Raw genomic sequence first — 23,383 nt, 5'->3', positions numbered from 1 at the left:
TTTGTAAGATAAGACTGCTTAATGGTAACATACGAAATTTAACGCATCGTTGAATTTATATGATAGTGTACTTTAAGACCTAAAAAATTTCATTGAAATAAAACTATTTTTAAGGATTTTATCGCGATTTTTTATATTATTATTTTCTTCTGACGTTTCGAAGACTTTGCAGCCTTCGTGGTCGTGGGGCGGTCAGCCTGCCGATAGAAAACTATGCAAGCAGCAGTGTGTAGTCACTGTTGTGTTCCGGTTTAAATGACATAATGACCAGTGTAACTACTGGACATAATACTTAACATCGCATGTCTCAGGATGGCGAGCGCAGTGAAATACCATACAATACTATGTAATTCAAGGTGTTGGATGGTGATTTTGATGCTTATGGGCAGTCGTATCGCTTACCATCAGGCGAACGGCCAGCTCCTCTCGTCATTCAAAGCAATAAAAAACTGTATAGGACTAAAATTAATAACTAATAAAAACGCATATGTTATTACAATCGTCACTTCAACATTGATATATTATTGAATACTTTTTCAATTAGTCACAATGTCGTCTGCCAACTTCAGTTTAACGAGCTGTGAACGTGGCATGTGCTTCAAAACGTCGAGTTTGTGCAGTTATCGACTGTCGATCCGGTACCCATGTATGAATTCATATTTTGAGGATGTTTTTCTCGCCTCTGCGTTTGTTTTCCTCGAAAAGTTATGGTGAAATAAATGAATTGTAGTAATATTTTTAGGATTTTTGTATTGGGTCAGATGTTTCTTTTACAAAATCTATACTATTATATAAAGCTGAAGAGTTTGTTTGTTTGTTTGTTTGTTTGTTTGTTTGTTTGTTTGTTTGTTTGTTTGTTTGAACGCGCTAATCTCAGGAACTACCGGTCCAAACTGAAAAATTCTTTTTGGAACTACCCGGTACAAAATGACAAATTCTTTATGCGTTGATAGCCCTTTATTCGTGGAGTGCTTTAGGCTATATATCATCACGCTATACCCAATAGGAGCGGGGCAGTAATGGCTAATCTCAGGAACTACCGGTCCAAACTGAAAAATTCTTTTTGCGTTGGATAGCCCTTTATTCGTGGAGTGCTATAAGCTATATATCATCACGCTATGACCAATAGGAGCGGAGCAGTAATGGCTAATCTCAGGAACTACCGGTTTGAACTGAAAAAATCTTTTATGTGTTGGATAGCCCTTTGTTCCTGGAGTGCTATAGGCTATATATCATCATGCTATGACCAATAGGAGCGGAGCAGTAATGAAACATGTTGCAAAAACGGGGAAAATTATGAGTTTTGAGAGCTTCCGTTGCCTGCGCTGCGTAAACGGTTAAAGTTATGCAACAATGATGTATGACGGGATTGTTTCACTTAAAAAGTTCTAAATAATATAACAAAAGTCCCCCGCTGCATCTGTCTGCCTTAACGTGTTAAACTCAAAAACTACCTAACGTATTAAGATGAAATTTGGTATGGAGACAGTTTGAGACCCTGGGAAGAACATAGGCTCCCGGGAAACTGCTATTTTTATAACGGAAAACTTTAGCCTGAAAAACTTTATAACGCGGGCGGAGCCGCGAGCAAAAGCTAGTACTATTATATAAAGTTGAAGAGTTTGTTTGTTTGTTTGTTTGTTTGTTTGAACGCGCTAATCTCAGGAACTACCGGGTCAATCTGAAAAAATCTTTTTGTGTTGGATAGCCCTTTGTTCGTTGAGTGCTATAGATTATATATCATCACGCTATACCCGATAGGAGCGGAGCAGTGATAGCTAATCTCAGGAATTACCGGTTCAAACTGAAAAATTCTTTTTGTGTTGGATAGCCCTTTGTTCGTGGAGTGCTGTAGACTATATATCATCACGCTATGACCAATAGGAGCGGAGCAGTAATGAAACATGTTACAAAAACGGGGAAAATTTATTAGTTATGAGAACTTCCGTTGCGTTCGCTGCGTAAACGTTATACAACAATGATGAATGAGTATGACGGGATTGTTCCTCTTAAAATGTTCTATAATAATATATTATAAAACAAAGTCCCCCGCTGCATCTGTCTGCCTGAACGTGTTAAACTCAAAAACTACCCAACGTATTCAGATGAAATTTGATATGGAAACAGTTTGAGACCCAGGGAAAATATAAGCGTGACTTTTATAACGGTAAACTTGAGCCCGAAAAACTTTATAACGCGGGCGGAGCCGCGAGCAAAAGCTAGTATTATATAAGATCAGTCCTATGACCCTGAAGGGCTGGGCAAAGACGGAACTAGTGCAGTCATTAATGGCTGTGTTTACATATCTGTCCCATGTTGTGATGAAGAATTTATAACTATATCGAATATAAATTTAATTCTTTAGCTAATTAGGTATACCTTGTGATGAAGAGTTAATATTGAACATAAATTCAATTCTCGAGATTCTTGATGTAACTTTTAGTATTGAAAAATGGTACATTGCATATTCGAATTTAGATTATACACAGTCCTTACACTCACAAGACCAAGAACAGCAAACCAATGGCACGCGTGACAATAATTTGAGCACGCAAAAATAATTTAACTATGTAACCCAAGAAAAATATATTTGGGACCTGAAAGGTCAACAGAAAAGCCCCCTGAATAGCTAAAATCGCCTGTCACACGAGCATTCTTTTATAAATAAATCATGGCACAGTAAGCTGTGGAAATAAGTGCATTAAGAAACATGTATGAATGATAGAGTGCGAAATACTACGATGATGGACATGAGTGAAGTGACAGAGGATGTAGTTACCAAAATTGAGAAGGGTATGCTAAGGTGGTTTCGGCATTTGGAGAGGACGGATGATAGGAGACAAAGAGGATGTACAAGGTGAATGTAGATGGAAGATCCGGTAGGGGTCGACCGCACCGAACCTTCAAATGTCAGATATCTGACATTCTTTGTAAAGGCCAGGTCAAAAGTACCCTGAACCGGCGGGAATGCAGGAAAAGATTGATGAAGGTGGAGGAAGCGAAAGAAGTATGCCAAAATCGTACAAACTGGCAATCCGTAGTCTCTGCCCACCCCTATGTGATAGAAAAAGAAGATAGAAGTCATATTTTGTATACATGTAATTGCACATTTACATGTATACAAAATATCACTTCTATCACACTAAAAAGCGGCGATAGCCTAGTTGGGTGTGGAACGGACTGCCAAGACGAATGTCCGCAGGTTCAAATCCCAAGGGCACACAGCTCTGACTTTTCTAAAATCACGTGTGTATTATTTGTGCATTTATCGTTCGCTTTAACGGTGAAGGAAAACATAGTGAGGAACCTGCACATCTGAGAAGTTCTCTATAGGAATTTCGAAGGTGTGTGAAGTCTACCAATCCGCACTAGGCGAGCGTAGTGGACTAAGGCCTAATCCCTCTCAGTAGTAGAGGAGGCCCGTGCTCAGCAGTGGGCAAGTATATAATACAGGGCTGATATTATTATAACTGCACATTTACCAAGAAAGATTCACCATCTCTGCACCAGACCAATAAATCGATCCAAAACCAGTTATCAATATAAATCCAAATCTTGGCGACGTTAAATCACATTCTCAACTAAATCTACGCTTTGGAAATGATTTCTGTAAAATATAACCGAAATGGGGACAGAATTACGGCTACACGCGAGCCTTATCTCTGTACGCCTGACTTCAATGTGAATTGTGAATCGTGTACGGCTGAAATAACGATTGAGGCCTCGGAATTTTTCTTTTATATGGGAAGAGACTCCACTCTACCTGATAGGTAGAGTATCGATTAACGATAGACGATTATCCATCAGTCGATATAAAAGAGAGATTGAAGACTTTTTTTAATGCTTTTATCAGAAATGTATTTCATAAAAGAAATATTGTTTTTTTTTTTTTTAAATCTACGCCATAATAAATAAGTTATAAAGCTTTAAAATGTCGTAGAAAGGGAAGCTGTAAATTACAGTAATAGTGACATGTGACGTCACCCAGTGCCACCGGCCGTAAACTGCATGAGTGAGAAAAGGACAGCGCGATAACCCCATCCCGCCAGTTTTGCTTACAACAATATTTCAAATATCAATAACTGCTTTATTTAACCCATTTTTCATGGTAATTTCATAGACGTTTTTTTTCATATTATTTTCTGTTACATATAAAATAATAAACTAAATCAAACATAACTACCCCTTTGACGGCCTGTTTGACAACTGGATATTATAAAGCTGAAGAGTTTTTTTTGTTGAAATGCACTAATCTCAGGAACTACTAAACCAGTTTTGTTTTTTTCACTACATTACTCCTGAGTGCTGTAGTCCCTTTTATCCAGAGAAAACAATTATAGATGAAAAACTTTTACGCGGGTGGATACGCAGGCAAAAGCTAGTAGTTTATATACTTTATGCGTTCGTCAATTCATCGGTGTGCAAGCGTAGGATGACATCAGCTTTGCGATAATAAAAACAAACTCAGTAATTGACAACACTCAATAAACATTTTCAACGAGATAGTAAATTGTAATATTAATTAAATTGTACAATAACGTCAGTTTTCGATACGGATGTTGTGACAATCGGAAGGTGGACTTTTGTAGCGTTTCCACGCGGTGTTTTTAATTGGAGTTTCATAAAAGTTTTTATAATTCATCTGGTAATTTTAAAGTTACGGAATTGTCCAGTTCAGATATCATTTTTTGTGGCAATTAAATTAAAATTTTTAATACACAATTTTATTATATTATTTATTTATTTTCAACTATACGTGTGCTGGATTGGACTTAATATATCACGGTTTTTTCTCAATTATAATAAAAGTGTTGAATTTAATTTAAATATTGGACTTTAATTGTTTGAAAGCAAAGCACCAATTATTTTACAATCAATTTTAATATCGTAAAATTTAATTTAAATTGCTTTTTTGTTTACCTTCAAGTTCTAGTGCAAAATTTTATTTTTCTATCCCTACCAGTTAATCAATATTTTATTTTGCCACGATTATATTATAATTGGACTTTCATTATAAAAAAAAAACATTATTTTTTAAAAACGAATATGGCATTGAAAAATCAAATAATTTTTCCATAGTATACTAGATGCATTAATATTCCTCGGCGTGTAGGCAATTTGTCCCCTATCGATTCAGTGTTGATTTGTAACAAAAGAAGGCCTTGGCGGTACCGTGGGGCCGCGGATTATAGCGGCGATGAAGCCGAACGCTTATTGTGTTCAAGTAGGTGACAAAACGAGCCATTTTGCAATAAACTTCAAATCCATTATGCGTTCTATTCAGAAATCGTGATTATGATTACGTTGTATAAACAATTGTATTCGAATAGAAAGCAAGGATTCAAACTAATATAGATGTAAAAGTCTGTCTGGTACGGTTCCGGTAAAAGTGAATTTGATGAAGTTTGATACGAAATATGCTATCGCCTCAAGGACATGGGTATTTTTGAAATATTTATTTAAGCTGTTACCTCGAGAAACAAATATTTTTTTAAATATTTGTTTAAGGCGGAATTCAACGCGAGAGGAGCGGAGAGGATAGCTAATTACTTAATTTTGATCATTGTATCGTTAGCGGTCCCAAAAATTGCATTTAATAAATCGAAAACATAGTGTTAGTAAAAGCAATACTAGATGTAACTGGACCTGTATCTTGAACCCAGGACCTCCCGATCTACGACGTACATGTTGCTCCTAAACTAACGAACCAAAAAAATTTACACTTAGCTTAAAAATCACAGCACTTAATTACTATTAAAAAACGTATGAGAAAATAAATATATAATTATTATATTATAATTGTAAAACCTTGCAATATCTTGTCCTATCATATTATTGTGTTGAAATTAGAAAACAAACAGTCCCTTATAAACAATAAATTAAACATCATTATATCATTTAATCCTGACCTTTCCATTACCATCAAGGTAAACCTACATGACGTTTTAATTAAAATTAATAATTTGAGACTTATAATGTTGGAAGCTGTTCGCTTCGCATCGGCGAGCATGCCTCCGTTGATTACCAATTTTATTTAATAAATAAATAGAATTAAGTATTTATTTAAACTCTTTATTGTTCCTCAAGTCGTTTAGGAAAGCAGTGGCTTCTTTTTCATAATTTGTGTAAAATCTAATTATCATTAGAACGATTTGCAAACCGCATTTATGCGTATTAATACCTATAATATCTTGTGTTGAGTTACCTTTCGGAAATTTTCTCCTTTCGACAATATAGATTAAGAACAAACAGAAAGTACAAATGGCGATTTAATCGATTCTGTCAATCCAAGTATTTTGCTCTTCATCTGTTAGCTCTGACGTACTTTTTTATGATTTAGAAAAGGACATGACTTTAAAACCTGCATTAGAGTGCCTGTAAGTTCATTATAGATATTATAATGCCTTTTCCCTTTTTAGAGGGAGGCAGAGCTCCACCTTATTTTGCCCGCTGTGTTTAGGTCCAGGGGTATATGCCTATTGCAGTGTACTAGGCACAATTTTAGACTTAAAATTGAGCATACACAAAGAAGTAACAACACAAGTGATATGATTTTGCCATCTGGGGATCGAATGTGAGACAGCACCGTTGGCGCACCGCAAATCGCAATAATAGTATTTTTGGTAAATATTAGTAGTTTAGAAGATGTATACACACACACACACACACACACACACACACACTCACGCCTGTTATATCCGAAGGAGTGGGCAGATACTCCACTGGTGAACCCACATTCCGCTGTGTGTTCAAGCGTGTGTTCAAAGATATTATAGAAGGAAAAATAAATCGCCGTATCGGGCACAAATTCCAGACAGTAGCCTGATACGGAGTAAAAAAATCCAATGCCATTTTACATCGGAATCGAACCCGAGACGTCATCACTGCAATCGTACAGTAACAACTACGCCACCGAGACAGTCAAAAGTTCAAAATATAACACGAGTAAATTACATCTAAATTGTGACCCTTTTTTTATTAAAGATCTCTTTCATAAAACACTCCTTTATGTTAAAAAAATATTACCATCTAAAACCAGTACGACCCGTTGCGTTTTAATATGTATCAAAAGCCAAATATAAATGATCTCATCCTTTTATTAATCAATGCTATATATTCGAGTGCCTTTTGTTCCCATCACATATAATTTGCCGTAATCTGAAGAAGAAATGTTTTGTTACGCCTACGCGGTCTACCGTATTCATTTCGAGAATTTCATCTTCGTATGTTTTTATGAATAGTCTTTTGAGGTTTTTTTGGGTGTTGGATCTAGGGTTGCCAACAATTCTTCAGTGAAAATTATTTAAAAAAAATATAGTATTTTATGATGAAAGCAAAAATAGATAAATATATATTTGTTACTGATTTATTTCTATATCATACGGAGCGTTCATGTATTTTTAATATAAAAGATTTGTTTATTAGATTGTGTTGTTGAAAATATAGTATTTTTGCGTGTTATTTTATATATTATAGTAGGGTTGGCAACACTAGTTGGACCCCACAGTGAACACCGGGGGAAACCGAAGAAAACTTGCGAAAGCGATGCTGAAACGATGTTAGTTTTTTTTTTAATTATTTGTTAAGGATTTTTGTCCACAAGAACATACCAACCCTATTGTATCATACAGTAGAAATCACACTGAGTATTATAAAGATTAATATTACCTACGTCGGCCTTTAAGGATTCTTTTACCTTATATAATACCTTATTTAAAATGTCCATAGTTATATAAGTAACTTTAATTTTTATTTAGAAATAATAATAATAATTCTTATACATAGTTCTGATGTATCATAAGTGCAACTTAGTTCGCTTATGTGATAAATAAAGTATTGTTTATTTTATTTTATATATTTCTGAACAACTAAACAAAAAGATGGGTAAGCTATTTGTCAGAGGTTGACAAATACCATTCGAACTTTGATTACCTGCAAAGATTTGCGTGAGACTTCACTGTGCGTCACCTTGAGACATAGGAGGTTCAATTTTATTCCCAGTAATATTACTGCATTTATATACAAAAAAAATCAACCCTTTATCCACTTCGGAAAAAAATAATAAAAAACACCTTTTATCCCCGAAGGGGTAGGCAGGGGTGTAAATAAGGCAACAACATTTCGCTGTATGTTTCGACCCTTGAAGTGATACAGAGCTAACTTATATTGAGATTACAGACTCCAGGCTCAGATCCAGGACAAAACAGGACCTCAGAGCGGTGTACCGCGCACACAACTTCGCCCCTGAGTCAGTCAGTTCATTTATTTTTTTTTTAATTCCCATAAACGTCCAAGAATTTCCAATCGAACGGTGCAATTCCTTCACACCACAAGCGATCGTCTTGTGTAAGCAATTTAAATAGTTACTCGCAATCTCGTACACTCATTAATATAAAGTTGAGATAGGTTTTAGTTCCCCTTTGTTGCGGAACAAATATCGCAATTAATTCACGTGGTTTGTTACTTTCGAAATACGGTTTCCTATGAAATTGGATATAGGGTTTAATAAGGTATTGTTATTTAGGTTTAATTTTGAACTATTTTCTGGTTTATTTGTAGAGAGTTTTGCTTTAAGGTTTAATTATAAACCATGCCAGTTTATTGATGTGTTAATAAGCTTATTATATTATTGGATGAGTATCTATGCATTTATTTTTATTGCTTTGAATGACGAGGCGACCTTGCCGTTCGCCTGATGGTAAGCGATACGATCGCCAATAACAGGAGAAATACTATCTAACACCTTGAATTACAAAGTGTTGTTTGGTATTCCACTGCGCTCGCCATCCTGAGTCATGCGATGTTAAGTCTTATTATGTCCAGTAGTTACACTGGCTACATATAATTAATATATTAAAAAAAAATAAGTTTTAGTTTATATAGGTACAACTAGTTGACCCGACAGGCGTTGTTCTGTCTTAACTATGATTATTGAATTATCTACCGATCTATCTGTGTTAAACGATATATGCAGCATGCATTCTGTCAATCGCTGACAGTTACATCAAACAACTGACAGTTATGTAAAATTAATATTGACGTTAAGTTTTCTTAAATTTTTCAAAGTTCCACTCAATTTCCTTAATTTTTTCTTTTATAAGAATCTTTTCCTGACGATAATTAACACAACAAACAAAGAATTAGATTTGTTTGTTAAAGGGAAATAGATATTTATTTTTATATATAAATAGATATTAAAGATTAAATAAGATTGATAATAATATACACATAGTGTAATATAAATATTTGCGTTTAGAATTACTTTATCTATACCTACTTATAATAAATCTGTAGAGAGGTCAATTCTGTACATGAAATATATTTCCAAAATAACTATCAGGGGGTGATTAGGGATCGATACTGATGCCAAAAATGCAATTAGTAAAATTTTTGTCTGTCTGTCTGTCTGTTTGTATAACCGTTATAGAAACAAAAACTACTCGACGGATTTTAACGAAACTTGGTACAATTATTTTTCACACTCCTGAGCTGGTCATAGTATACTTTTCATCACGCTATAATTAATAGGAGCAGAGCAGTGAAGGGAAATGTTGGGAAAACGGGAGAAGTTACTCCATTTTTTAAGCTTCCGTCGCGTGTGCAACCATAATGGTTAAAAGTTCCTTCGATTTCACCAGGATCCCATCATCAGACCCTGACTGGACAATCGGACCACCTGGTGGTTTGCCACCATACATTCAAAAAAACATTCCGACAAATTGAGCACCTCCTCCATTTTTGAAGTCCGAAATCCACGCGGGCGAAGCTGCGGGCGGAAGCTAGTATATAATATATATTTTAAATAAGTTCTCTGTCCTTTTATGGCAGCCGTGTGGGGGCGACGCAACACTTTTAAAAATCAAAATTACTTTTCAAAGTATTTTATTGATTTAATATCGGCATAAATGAATTCTTGAGGCTCCTTGTCAGTAACAATCAAAATTACTTTTGCCGAAATTATGACGTATTTCTCAAAGCATATCTTAAAGCTTTTACTTTTAGTTGTTCCTTTTAGTTTTACTCGCAAATTGTCTGTAAGCCAAGCACACATTATGGAATGATTGAAATGGCACTATAGTTTTCCGGCTCATGTTCCTTCCTCATGTGCCATAGCGAGCAACGAGCCGTGAAGATTTGTGTGGGCTGGAATCGCTGACATATTCCTCTTGGTACTTTAGGCCTCCCCCAAAGTCAATGCGCTAAATGAGAGGGGTGCATATTTAAAACATGTTTTTTTTGAGTAAAGTGACCCATTTGCGCCTGATGGTTAGTGGAGTCCAATAGAATGTCGACTGACGGGATATGATGACTCCTCGACAGTCGACGCAATTATGCCGGTCTGGCGGAACCGGATATACGAGTACACAGGCTGATCTTGGAATGCGACACACTTACGTGGGCTACTATGGTGGGTTTTAACACCTTGTGAACGGTGGTCGCTATCCGTGCGGATATAAAATATACCCTACTTCCAGTAGGAATTATGTAGAAAGGAGTTGATTATACTTTTTTCATCAGACTCGTTTCTAAAAGATAGATATCTAGACGAAGAATATATTTCCAAAACTTTTTGTAAGAAGTAAATTGTTACTATCAAGACTTGATTCCATAGTATACAGAAGTAAGCACGTAAAGCTGTTGGTCCTGCGCCTGATCTCTCCGGTCATGTCGGATTGTCGTCTCTCCGAACTATGAGAATGAAGGAACAGAGAGTGCACCTGTGTATTGCGTACACGCTTGTGCACTAATCATATCTCTTGTTCACCTGGCTGATCTCCGTTGTGATTGGCCGCTGGGGCCGGAATTCGGCTAGGAGGGATTCAAATCACACAGAGGCATAAGTATTAGTAAGGAAAATTGCTCCATAGTAAGTAGATCTGTTGTCAATCGAATAAGGAGTCGTACAGCCTTTGAAATAGATCGCCATTTTTCTAATAGCCATTCATACGCAATTTTACATCTCCATCGTCATTACTTTTACCTACAAGTCAGACATAGATAGTTCATAGTTATAATTCATTTGTGAATACTTTTAGGCTTAACTTTAATTATAAGTGTGTTATATGTATAGCTTTGTTTATAATATAAGCTGTTTGTTATTCCAAAACAAATAAATAAATAAATAAATAGCATCACACCCCGTTTCCTTTTCAAGGATAGGCAGAGGTCACAAACTCACATTTCATATTACATTAGGTGCTATATAACAGAGAGGTCACCTAATACAATATTGTTATTGAATAACTAAAACAGCGCACATAGATGTACTCTACTGCCGGTCCAATCTCTCCAAAATACATTTTTCCCTAGGGTTTTGGAGTGTTTGATGTGGACAGGCCTGTCGTTAAGTGAAAAGCAGTTTGTGGTGCAAAACATAAGCTCTAACATCTTGGTTCATTTACAAATTGATTAGTTAATTATTTTGTTTGCACTTTATTTAAAAAAAGTATTTCGGCGGACTTAATTCTAAAGGCATTATCGCCCAGTCAATCTTAGGGTGGTGTAGATAAGATAAATAATTCATTGTTTTTTGGAATGCTGCGATGCATAGATCCGGGTATAAAATTTCCGGATATGCCTCAGAACGTTATTAATATTAATAGACTTAATTCATTTCACATTAAAGTTAATCCTACTGAATATTATTAAATAATGATAAATGCGTAAGTTAGTGAAGATGTTCTAATGATTGTAAAATAGTACACGCATTCACCACTTAATATAGATGCAATTTGCCATACATATATACCAAGACCTGGATTAACAATAGGTATACTTATAATACTGACAGATGACCTCATAAAAGTCGCAGGAGGTTGCTGGATGCGGGCCGCTTCAAATAGGGCGATCTGGAAATCTTTGGGGGAGGCCCATGTTCAGCAGTGGACACCCTTGGCTGATGATAATGATGATATTTTTAATTCCAGAAACTTATCTACTTATCAGACATTTTTTTCGTGAAAATTCATTCATCGAGACGTGAGCAAAAGTAAATAAAACTAGTAATTTTTCATAGTATTATTCTCTCTGTCTCTTATGGTTTAGGCCACGCACTGGATGTTCATTTACGATATAGCGCGAGGGGCGATGATGGAAGGCCGCCTGTCTGTGAAAATCAAACAAATTTCCATCACAGTATTTATTCCTTACATTATACCCATACATCACTTTTTCATAAAATCCTTAGTAATTCGAGTTTTTTTTACTTTTTAATTTATTGTCTCATTGGTTTAGTGAAGACATATGCAGTGGAAGGTTTCAAGTTCGAATTTCACGATAAACTGTTTGTATTTTTGGATTTATAACAATTCTATACTCCGAGCAGGTTTAGATATTACTTTACCCGACCTATTTTATTCGCGGAGAATTAACACGTTATGTCTACCAGGACTTAGGGGGTGAGTGGTAGCAGTGAATGGTTCATATAATCCGATTCCTCCCGGCTACTCTTTATGTAGAATCGAACTACCATTAGAACGATTTTTAGACCGCATTTATGCCTGGCTTTACATAATACGATAAATAATCTCGCGAAGTGTGTATTACTTGTGGCTGCCTACTCTTACACTAAAGTCATAGGAGTCTTATGTATGAGAAGAAACACACACACACACTATCATGCATTTATCCCCGAAGGGGTTTGCAGAGGTGCAACCAGGGCATCCACTTTTCGCCAAGTGTGTTCCGTCCCATGATGTGATAGGGGGCGAGCCTCTCGCCATATCGGGCACAAATTCCATTAGGACTGATATTGAGCAGAAAAACCCAAATATCACTTTGCCCGACCCGGGATTCGAACCCAGGACCTCAGAGCGTTGCCGTACCGCGCATGCAGTTCAACTACGCCACCGAGGATTCAAACCCGAAACCCATGCACCGCAGTACCACGTATGTAAAACTACGCCACCCAAGCAGCGTATCAAATATGCGATTTCAACGAAGTTAATTTTGCTTAATTATGCCGCGCCGGAGTTTCACGAAGTTTGACATATGCTTTATAAAATCAGGAGGATATTCATTTATTTAATTACTTTATGAATAACGTACACAAAAATGAGCTTTTTAATTCATTTTTTGTTACTTAAAAACTTATTAATGTTAATTATTTAATAATTATAGAAAATTTCACAAAACGAATATAATTCTATAAAATTCAACTTATATTAATAATCTAAGGCCTCGCAGATAGCCTATGATAAATATGATATAGGGTTAAATAATATTCATAACTAGGTTTCTCCGTGGCTCCGCCCGCGAATAGTCTGCCCCGTGATCACAAAGGCTGCAAAGTCGAAACGTCGAGAAAATAATGATATAAATATCCGCGATAAAATCCGTAAATATTTTTATTTTAATGTTTAACATTCGCGTACATAAGAATAAATTAAATTTAAAACCTTTATAAAGTATGTTATTAATTATTTGACATTGAATGAACATAACATCACGGCTTTTTCATTTTGCCAGCTAACTTAACTTACTATGTAACAGGAGCTATATTATTGCCATTATTCCATACTTCCAAGCAACATTACAGAAAAACTCGACATTATTTTACCTAGGCATCGAACTTGAGACCTCAACACGCAATATCAACATCAAGGCAATATAAACTTCAAAACCTTATAATACAGTTCAATACAAATAAACTCAATATAAAACGAAATGTTAATCGTGTTGTTACAATTCAGTAAGGACTGTTTGCAGCGGGTAATTTTCTATTTCCAGATAATTCTGAATTGTTCGTAGAATATGTTTTATCCAGTTCTCTGGTTGCGTCATGAATTTAACATTATGATGATGAGGGACATTTGTAGGTATGTTACTACGTCATATTCATTCGAGGATCCGGTTATTCTAAAGCGTACCTCCGTTACTAGGTCATATAAACCATTCCAGGCCCTGGAGTTATTCTAAAGCATGGATTCCATGTGGTCAAGCTGGACCCCAAGAGGTTCATGTGAGACCCGACGGGGGTCTACGTTGGCGTTACCAAAAAATGGGAGTTAACAATTCGCAAGCGGGGCTCCACGAAAATTTAGTTTTGATAGTAAAGAAATAAGATGTTGGAATGACTTCACCTATTAATGTGGGCAGATAATATTTTAATCGCTCAATGACTGTTGTATGTAAAAACTGGCATAGTCTGGAATATGGTAAAAAACTTGCTGCAGGGGGTCTAACGGAACCAGCAAAATTTTGAAAGTATAATAAATTTTGTAAGTCATTAATAATAATATAAAAAAAAAAAAAGCGGCGATAGCCTAGTTGGGTGTGGAACGGACTGCCAAGACGAATGTCCGTAGGTTCAAATCCCAAGGGCACACACCTCTGACTTTTCTAAAATCATGTGTGTATTCTTTGTGCATTTATCGTTCGCTTTAACGGTGAAGGAAAACATCGTGAGGAAACCTGCACATCTGAGAAATTCTCTATAGGAATTTCGAAGGTGTGTGAAGTCTATCAATCCGCACTAGGCCAGCGTGGTGGACTAAGGCCTAATCCCTCTCAGTAATAGAGGAGGCCCATGCTCAGCAGTGGGCAAGTATATAATACAGGGCTGATATTATTATTAATAATAATATATAAAATTTATAGTAGAGTATAAATATGTATAAAGTCCGTTATCTGTTTATCGTTAAAAATGAATCCCTATGTCCTTTGGTCACGCCATCACGCGTGAACGGCTGGACCGATTTCACAAATTTTTTATGTTGTGTTTTTTATTGTCAGGAGATGGTTCTTATGAAAGAAAAAAAACAAAAAATTGCGCGAAATATTAGAAAATTTAAAAAATTTAACGGAAAATATCAATTTTATATAACTGTCAATTGTTTGAAGTAACTGTCAGCGATTGACAGAATGCGCGCTGCAAATTCATAATTAAGACGGGACAACGTCTGTCGGGTCAGCTAGTCGGTAAATATATATCATGTGTCAGGATGGCGAGCGCAATGGATTACCAAACAATACTTTAAAATTCAAGGTGTTGGATGAGTTCCTACTATTTATAGGCGGTCGTATCGCTTACAATCAGGCAAACGGAAGCTCGTCTCGTCATTCAAAGCAATAAAAAATACTTGTTTTTTTTTTATTCTTCCGGTTTCATATTGAGGGTCTTGAAGAGTATTGCTATGAAGTGTAGTGTATTTGGTTTTCAGTGAGGTTTCGGCAGGTCTGGGCCTCGCAGTAATATACGATTCCCTTATTAATTTGTACTTTCTAGACTTATATATAAAATTATTTTTTGCTTGCTGTTCCGATCACGTCAAAAAGTTTTCCAGAATAAATAGTTTCCAGGAATAAAAAGCCTATAGCACTTAGGACTAATGTGGCTTCCTATAAGTGAAAATAAGATTTATTTTAATAGTTCCTGAGATTAGCGCGTTCAAAAAAACTCTTCTGCATCATATATTAAAATTGATTTAACTGCGTATTTTGCTGATTAGAAATATCGTCAATTTCCCATTAGTTTTGAAACTAATTAAAATATAGAGAACGGCACGAGGCTTATTCCACGAAACTATTTAGCCAGTTAAGTGATTGAAGTTCAATATTCGTTGCTGCGGTAGGCAGTTAATATTTATGTTTCATCTTGTTCGTATACGATAAATGGCTTTTTATCTTCATTGAATATTGAGAGATGAGTTAACTGTTGTAATAATCAGTCATTCAAAGCAATAAAACAAATACTAAAAATCTGCCTTTGTGTTACTGGTAGTAGGTCGCCAATATGTGAGGTTCGCTGAGGTTGGTACCACCGCAATGTCTACTTCGGCCGCCAAGCAGCAGTGTGTAGTCACTTATATTCCAATTTGAAGGACATTGTAGCAAGTGTCACTACTGGACATAATAATACTTAACGACTTAATGTGTTTGTACTGTTTATGGGCAGTCGTATCGCTTACCATCTGGCGAACGGAAAGCTCGTCTCGTCATTCAAAGCAATAAAAGAAAAAAAGAACTGCATTTCTAACATTTTAAAATATTTTACCGTTCATGTAGCAGGATGTTGAAATATAAAATATTAGCGTCACTAGTCAGTAAGATTGCTAAAAGGTCGGTACAAGAATATGCATCAATGAATATAAAATAGAATTGGAGACGACTCTTTGTACAGAAGAAGTTTGTGTCCGCACTCTCGATGGCCTTATTCTGTACTTTGTATTGAAAATCGAGGTCATGATATCGTTTGTCATGAAAATAGTCTGTAAATTGGATGAATATACAAATTGTAATACTGACTGAATTTGGTTTGAACGAAATGGGATTGGCCTGTTCACAGAGGCAGTTAATTGACTTTTTGACATAAAATATTTCAAAATATATAAATTAACTATTAAATAAATTACACATCAAGCCGGCTCTGCCAGGCTAACAAACGCAGAGACCGGTTAAAAAAAAATAAACATCGGGAAATAAAAATTGTGAGTTTTGTGATAGAGACTCGAGCAACTACTGTAGCCTCGTTTTCAAATACAAATTTATTTCAGTTGTCAAGGAACTCTATGGAGCGATTTTGAACCTTAAAGACCAGACTAGGTCATGAACATCACCTAGGAACTCAAGTAGGTCTAGTAGAAGCTAGAACATAAAAAATCCCTTCTGAAACCACTATTGTGTACAGTTATTAACTGCAAGAAAGCGAGTTTAATCCGTCATCATTCGATAATTCCCTGTTTAGGATTCGAATTGACACACCAGCTTAACACTTAAACAAATTACGCTGCCAACTAAGCAACTAGGCTCTCAAATCAGATTACGATGACGTCACACGCCGCTACGCCTCTGGCTCAATCGGATCTCGAAATGTAGGAGTAGATCCTCAAATACGGGCGATTTGGAGATATAGCACGTTTGATCAAAATTGTAGGTACTTATATCATTTTGTAGCAGTATCTAGTGAAACAGGTGAAAATGAAGTGAAGATAATTGAGAATCACGATCCTCAAAAATGAAGGACCGACTGGACAGAGAGAGAGAGTGAAACAGGGGAATCAACTGATGGTACATGATTTCCACTCAGCATAATCTACATAGTCAGAGAAGTTTTGAATAGATTTAACAATAAAGAAGAAGATACAAAATGTATGAAGAATGAAAGAGATCCTCAGCGTCATGCTGACTTAAAGTAACAAATTACATTGTCACATCACGCTGGTTTACTGTAAGACATTTGAATCGTGTTGAAGTTTCCTCTATTTTAATATTCTAAGTGAGAACCCAACTAGTCCTTTGTTAGACGTACTTTCAAAATCAATACAAGTAATTATTAAAAGGAAGCGCCTGGCTGTCTGAGATCCGCTTAGTAAGAGGTAAACATGTGCTACAAATTGAAAGATAGCATGGTATATTTAAACAAAAATGACCTTTATTATTTTGTAATATAACTAATTTGCTCAATATGGTAGGAAAGTTAGAAGTATATCTGTTATATTGTGTTCCACTGCATCGTGCATAAATAATATCCATGTGCCAAATTTTATCCAAATAAATAAATAAATAAATAAATCTTTTCATCGTTTTTGCCTTTTACCTCTACAATCATATTATAAATTTTTCCATTCATAATTTGAGTAAGATTTGGAGACGTCTCAATAAACAATTTCACTTAATACTTAGCTATCAACGGGTTCAAATAAATCAAGTCATGAGACCAATTAAACTGTTTACATAAAAAAATAATATCGACAAACCTCAAAGGCAGTAATCACACACATTCCAGTAATTGTGGTTAAATATTCGCGGTTTACAGCATAGTTAATAAACCGCCATGTTTTATTCAACGTACTGAGCATTGATCTGTGGTTTCATCCATTTTCCATCGAATAATAGCGAATCAGCGTCGATTCAAGTACACGCTAATCGAGCAGATTCTGAAAGAAGGAAACATTTATTCGCACAATATACTTTAACGCACACAAACATTTATAACGAGGTCCACTAAGTAATACTTACATAAAGGGTTTTTTTTATAGTTTTGAATGACGATACGAGCTAGCAGTTCGCCTGATCGTAAGCGATACGACCGCCCCTAAATAGTAGAAGCACTCTCCAACACATTGAATTACATAGTATTGTTTTAGAATTCCAGTACGCTCGCCATCCTCAGACATGAGATGTTAAGTCTTATTACATACAGTAGTTACACTGGCTATAATTTTCTTCAAACCGGTACAGTGAATACAAACTGATGCTTGGCGGCAAAAATAGACATTGCGATGGTACCTACTCGGGCGCACTCACACATATGAGAGACCTACCATTAGTAGGGTAGGAGAATGTGCATCCCGCGATACTGAAGAAAAGGTTCCACATCCTCATAAAATGCCGGACAATGCGTCCCTGTTGCTGGTTTTCAACGGGAACCTGTGGAAATCCGGAACTTGGTAGATAGTGACTCGTGGATTGTATTAGAAGAATAAAAATAAATATATAAATAAAATAGAAGAAAAAGGAAATGCTACTTAGAATAATGTTACTAAAACTAGATTTCGTTGGAATATCGAAGCTGTTTCGCATAAAGCAAAGAGCCTATCTGCTTTCAATGATTTTATTGTATTTTCGGACGAGGATCATCACTTAAAGTGATCCGTTTGCTCTTTGTATTAACATAGAATATATTTTGTAAGCCTGTACTATAAAGTGAAATAAAAATCAGGAACATCGGTTTACTAAACTCGGACTGGTTGCTGTAAATACAAAAGTAACTATAAACGCGTTGAACTGAAGACCTCCTTCTTTTTGAAGTTGGTTAAAATGTATAAACTACAACTACTATTTCTATTTGTAGAAGCTTGTAATTGGCACATCGTTATTTAAGTTACAACTAATTTTGTAAAATAAGCCATAAACTGCCCGAACAACCCAAAACAAAAAAATAAGTATTGAGCCATCGCACAGAAAAACTTACATGACACAAAGACAGTCAGGTCAAACTTAAAAGACCCTTTGTTGTTAATATTCTTCCAGAAAATATCAAACCTCATTTCGTTATACATCATCCAATACATAATAGAACCTAATCTGACATTGATCGAGTATATCGAAATACAATTTCATGGGTAAATAATATCGATACTTCAATTCTGAGGCCGCAGTCAAGATGTGTTTTTACAATCGTTTACGCTAATATTTATGGAAATGACATATGTTCGCAACATGTCCGTAGTTTGGTTAATTGATTCCTATACATTTTTTAGTTTTCTATTGGCATTAACAATTGTAGAAAGGTGTCTTGGCTTCGACCCTTGAAGTATATATATTATGTTACTAAATACGGTAAACAAGAACCTTACCAAATATTAGCGTTAATTAATCAAATATCATTCGTTTGATAAAGTGTATATTTAATTTTCCAGATAATACTAGCAATACCTTAATAAATATCGATAACTTCGTTTTCAGTTTAAATTTCGCTGTTTTTAACTTTAAAATCTCTTAACACTGTTTTGTCGACATTAGCAATATTATCGATAAGTAAATATTGATTATCGAGATCAGTCTGTGCATATCCGACTTTGAACGTCAACATAATGGTGTCTGGCAAGGGACAATTATAGTTCGTTAATCGATACTTCATCTCGGCGCTACATTATTCGTATTAGGTGCAGTAAAGTTACAATATCAATAACTAATACCAGTCATGGATTACGTACTGTTTCATGATGAGCAAGGACTTCGTCTACGGGCTACTGATGATTTAGGCCTTAATCCGCCATGCTGGACTAGACCGGGGTAGCAGACTTCACAAACCTTCGAAATTCCTATGAAGCATTCTTAGGTATATTTTCCTTACCGTTACTGAGCAAGGACTTCTTCTATTACAGAAGATTTAGGCTTTAGTCCGCCACACTGATCATCGGCGTGGCATAGTTTACATACATTTGAAATTCTTAGGTATATTTTCCTTCCTGTTACTGAGCCAGGGTTTCTTCTACTATAGAGGATTTAGTCTTAGTTCATCACGCTGATCTAGACCGGAGTAGCAGACTTCACATACCTTCGAAATTCTTAGGTATATTTTCCTTCCCTTTACTGAGCAAGGGCTTCCTCTACTATAGAGGATTTAGGCCTTAATTCATCACGCTGGTCTAGATTGGCGTGGCAGACTTCACATACCTTCGAAATTCTTAGGTATATTTTTCTTCCTGTTACTGAGTAAGGACTTCTTCTATTATAAAGGACTTAGGCCCTAATAAATCACGCTGGTCTAGATTGGCGTGGCAGACTTTACATACCTTCGAAATTTTTATGGAGAATTCTTAGGTATATTTTCCCGATACAGCAGTGAAGTTAAACTGTGAAAAAAAATAGAAAAAAGAAAATTCTAGAATACGGACGCGCACGATCAATGCAGTAAAATCTGCAAGTCGGCAAATTTTACGCTACCGTGAGATTTATATCGCCCTATCTCCGTTTCTTGCCGGATTAAGTTGGGTTTTTTGGTTGTTGCCCGTGTATCTTATTGGAAAAGAATTAATGAGTTTGCGTTATTTCTTTCGTATTTTTTAGATGTTCTTTCGGGATGAATTATATTTGGATTTGAATCTGTTTCGTTTGTTGATTCTGCGGATTATATTACTATAGTTACTTTAAAGAAATGTTATTTTTATTTATTTTTGTAGGAATTTTGAGCTACATTTGCATTTGCACCTGTAAATTCATTTTAGTACAAATTTATAAGACTGCATCCGTGGCGTAGTTGTATTACGGTACTGCAGTACTGAAGTCTCGGGTTCAAACCTCGGGTAGGGCAAAGTGATAGCGGTTTTTCTACTCACTATCATCCCGGAGACTGGAATTTGTGCCTGGTATGGCCAAAGGTTCGCCCTCCTATCACATCATGGGACGGAACACACATGAAGGTAAGAGACAAAAGGCATGAGTGTGTGTGTATTTACTGTAACACTATAGATATAGTATCCATTTTTCCATAAATTAAGACGATCTAAAATGGATTTCTATCCATGATCCATGCCAACATTAGGTACTAAATAATTCACATCAAAATTTTGATACCCAACTAAGCCTCTTACCGAAGAAGCCTTTCGTATGTCACGGGCTCATGTATTATACATAACATGTTCAGTTATTATTTGCCCTCCAAAATAACAATTTTCACCAAATACAAAGCAAAGCTGCGGAAAAATAATATTACAGTAATCCAAAACAGAATATTTTCTTGTCTTACAAATATAGGAGTTCAAGATAAGTTTTGCTGTTTCGATAATATTGAGCAATAAACATTCAATGAACAGGATAATAAATTTTCTTTAGTGCTTATATATTTTTGACGTATAGGCAGTCAGTTTATTTACGAGTTGCTAAAACCCTTAAGACGATTCACGGCTTATCTTAGATCATATTTCGGTAACATTTGATTGATTTTTTTTACTGGTCTCTTATATGTAAGATTCCGCCTGGATAGGTAACACCGTAATGTTTATTTCTGCCGCCAACCAAAACTGTAGTCTCTAATATATTCCGTTTCGAAGAACGTTGTAGCTAGTGTAATAATAAGACATAATAATACTTAACGTCTCACGTCTCAGGATGACGAACGCAGTGGAATACCAAACAATGCTTTGTAATTACGCAAGGTGTTTGATGGTATTTTTACTGTTTATGGGCGGTCGTATCGCTTACCATTAGGCGAACGGCAAGCCCGTCTCGACATTCAAAGTAATAAACAAACAAACAAATTAATATGGTGCCGGCCGGAATTGGTGATTGGCTACCACGCTGAGATCTCGAGTTCGATCCCAAGTCGCGTAAGGTGATATTAGGTGTTCTAGTATCAGACAGAAATCTGAAATGTTTGCTGGTAAATGGCAAAAATCACATCGTATTACATAGAATATAACAAAAATCGAAATGTTAATGATAGACATTTAATTCAGAAATGGGTAACAGGCTTGACACTATTTATTTTATAGTCTATAGGCTCGCATTTGACCACTATCTCGCCTGATGGTAAGTGATGATGTAGTCTACGTTGGAGCACGCTTGCCTAGAAGATACCTATGCTCGTGACTTGAAGATGCCTAGGTAATTTTATTATTTATGTATAATCTTTTACCAACCCTATCTATATTAGATACGTATAATATCTAGGGCTTGGCTCAAACCGAGGCTGTCAATTAACCGTATGAGCGGAGAGGCTCCGATACAGCTTAATTCCAGACACATAAACTACGCCTAATCGCCGCTCCATGCCACATCATCAGCCAAATGACTTGTGCCGGCTTACGTCGATCGTGTACCCGTTTTCATTTGATTCTGAATGGTTTTATCGCGATCAGATAATAGGGTATTTGGTCTATGGCCTGATTTAACTGTTAAAATCTTAACTAAACTATATCTTAACTATTTATGAATGGATTTTGTTGTCTGAAATAATTCATGTGCTATTACACTCGTATTTTTCTAAAAATAGACTTTTTTTACACATACACACACACACACACACACCATCACGCATTTATCTCCGAAGGGGTATGCAGAGGTGCAACCAGGGCACCCACCTTTCGCCGAGTGTGTTCCGTCCCAGGATATGATGGAAGGCGAGCCTATCGCCATATCGGGCAAAAATTCCAGACTCTGGGCTGATATTGGGCAGAAAAACCCACATATCACTTTGCCCGACCCGAGATTCGAACCCAAGACCTCAGAGCGCTGCCGTACCGCACATGCAGTACAACTACGCCACCGAGGCAGTTTTTTTTTTAAATCTCGTATATAAGAAATACACACATAAGTTTAGATAACTTGTATATCGTCTCTTTATCCTGATTCTTATACCATTTCTGTCATGGCCTTCGTTTTTTTATTCATACAGCCACGGGAAAGTGATCCTTCTGCACCTGATGGTAAGTGGAGTGGGCTCTATTAGAATGTGGACTGACGAGAAATCATTACCCCTCGGCAGTCGACACAATTAAGCCGGCCTGTTGAAACCGGATATACACAGGCTGATCCCAAAGTTAGTTATGTGGGCCACCACGTTGGGTCTAAACTCCTTGTGATGAATGTCAATGAGTAAAAATACGATAGCCTAATTGGTTGTGGAACGGACTGCCGAGACGAATGTCCGCAGGTTCAAATCCCAAGGGCACACACCTTTGATTTTTCTAAAAAAAATTATGTGTGTATTCTTTGTGAATTATCGCTTGCTTTAACGGTGAAGGAAAACATCGTGAGGAAACCTGCATACCTGAGAAATTCGCTATTAGGAATTTTCAAGGGTGTGTGAAGTCTACCAACCCGCACTAGGCCAGCGTGGTGGACTAATGCCTATTCCCTCTCAGTAGTAGAGGAGGCCCGTGACCAACAGTGGGACAGTATATAAATACAGGGCTGATATTATTTATTTATTTATAAA

The sequence above is a fragment of the Manduca sexta genome, chromosome 5 (genome assembly GCF_014839805.1).
Source record: "Manduca sexta isolate Smith_Timp_Sample1 chromosome 5, JHU_Msex_v1.0, whole genome shotgun sequence".
In the NCBI taxonomy this organism is placed as follows: domain Eukaryota; kingdom Metazoa; phylum Arthropoda; class Insecta; order Lepidoptera; family Sphingidae; genus Manduca; species Manduca sexta.
Note: the sequence above shows the minus strand (reverse complement) of the source record.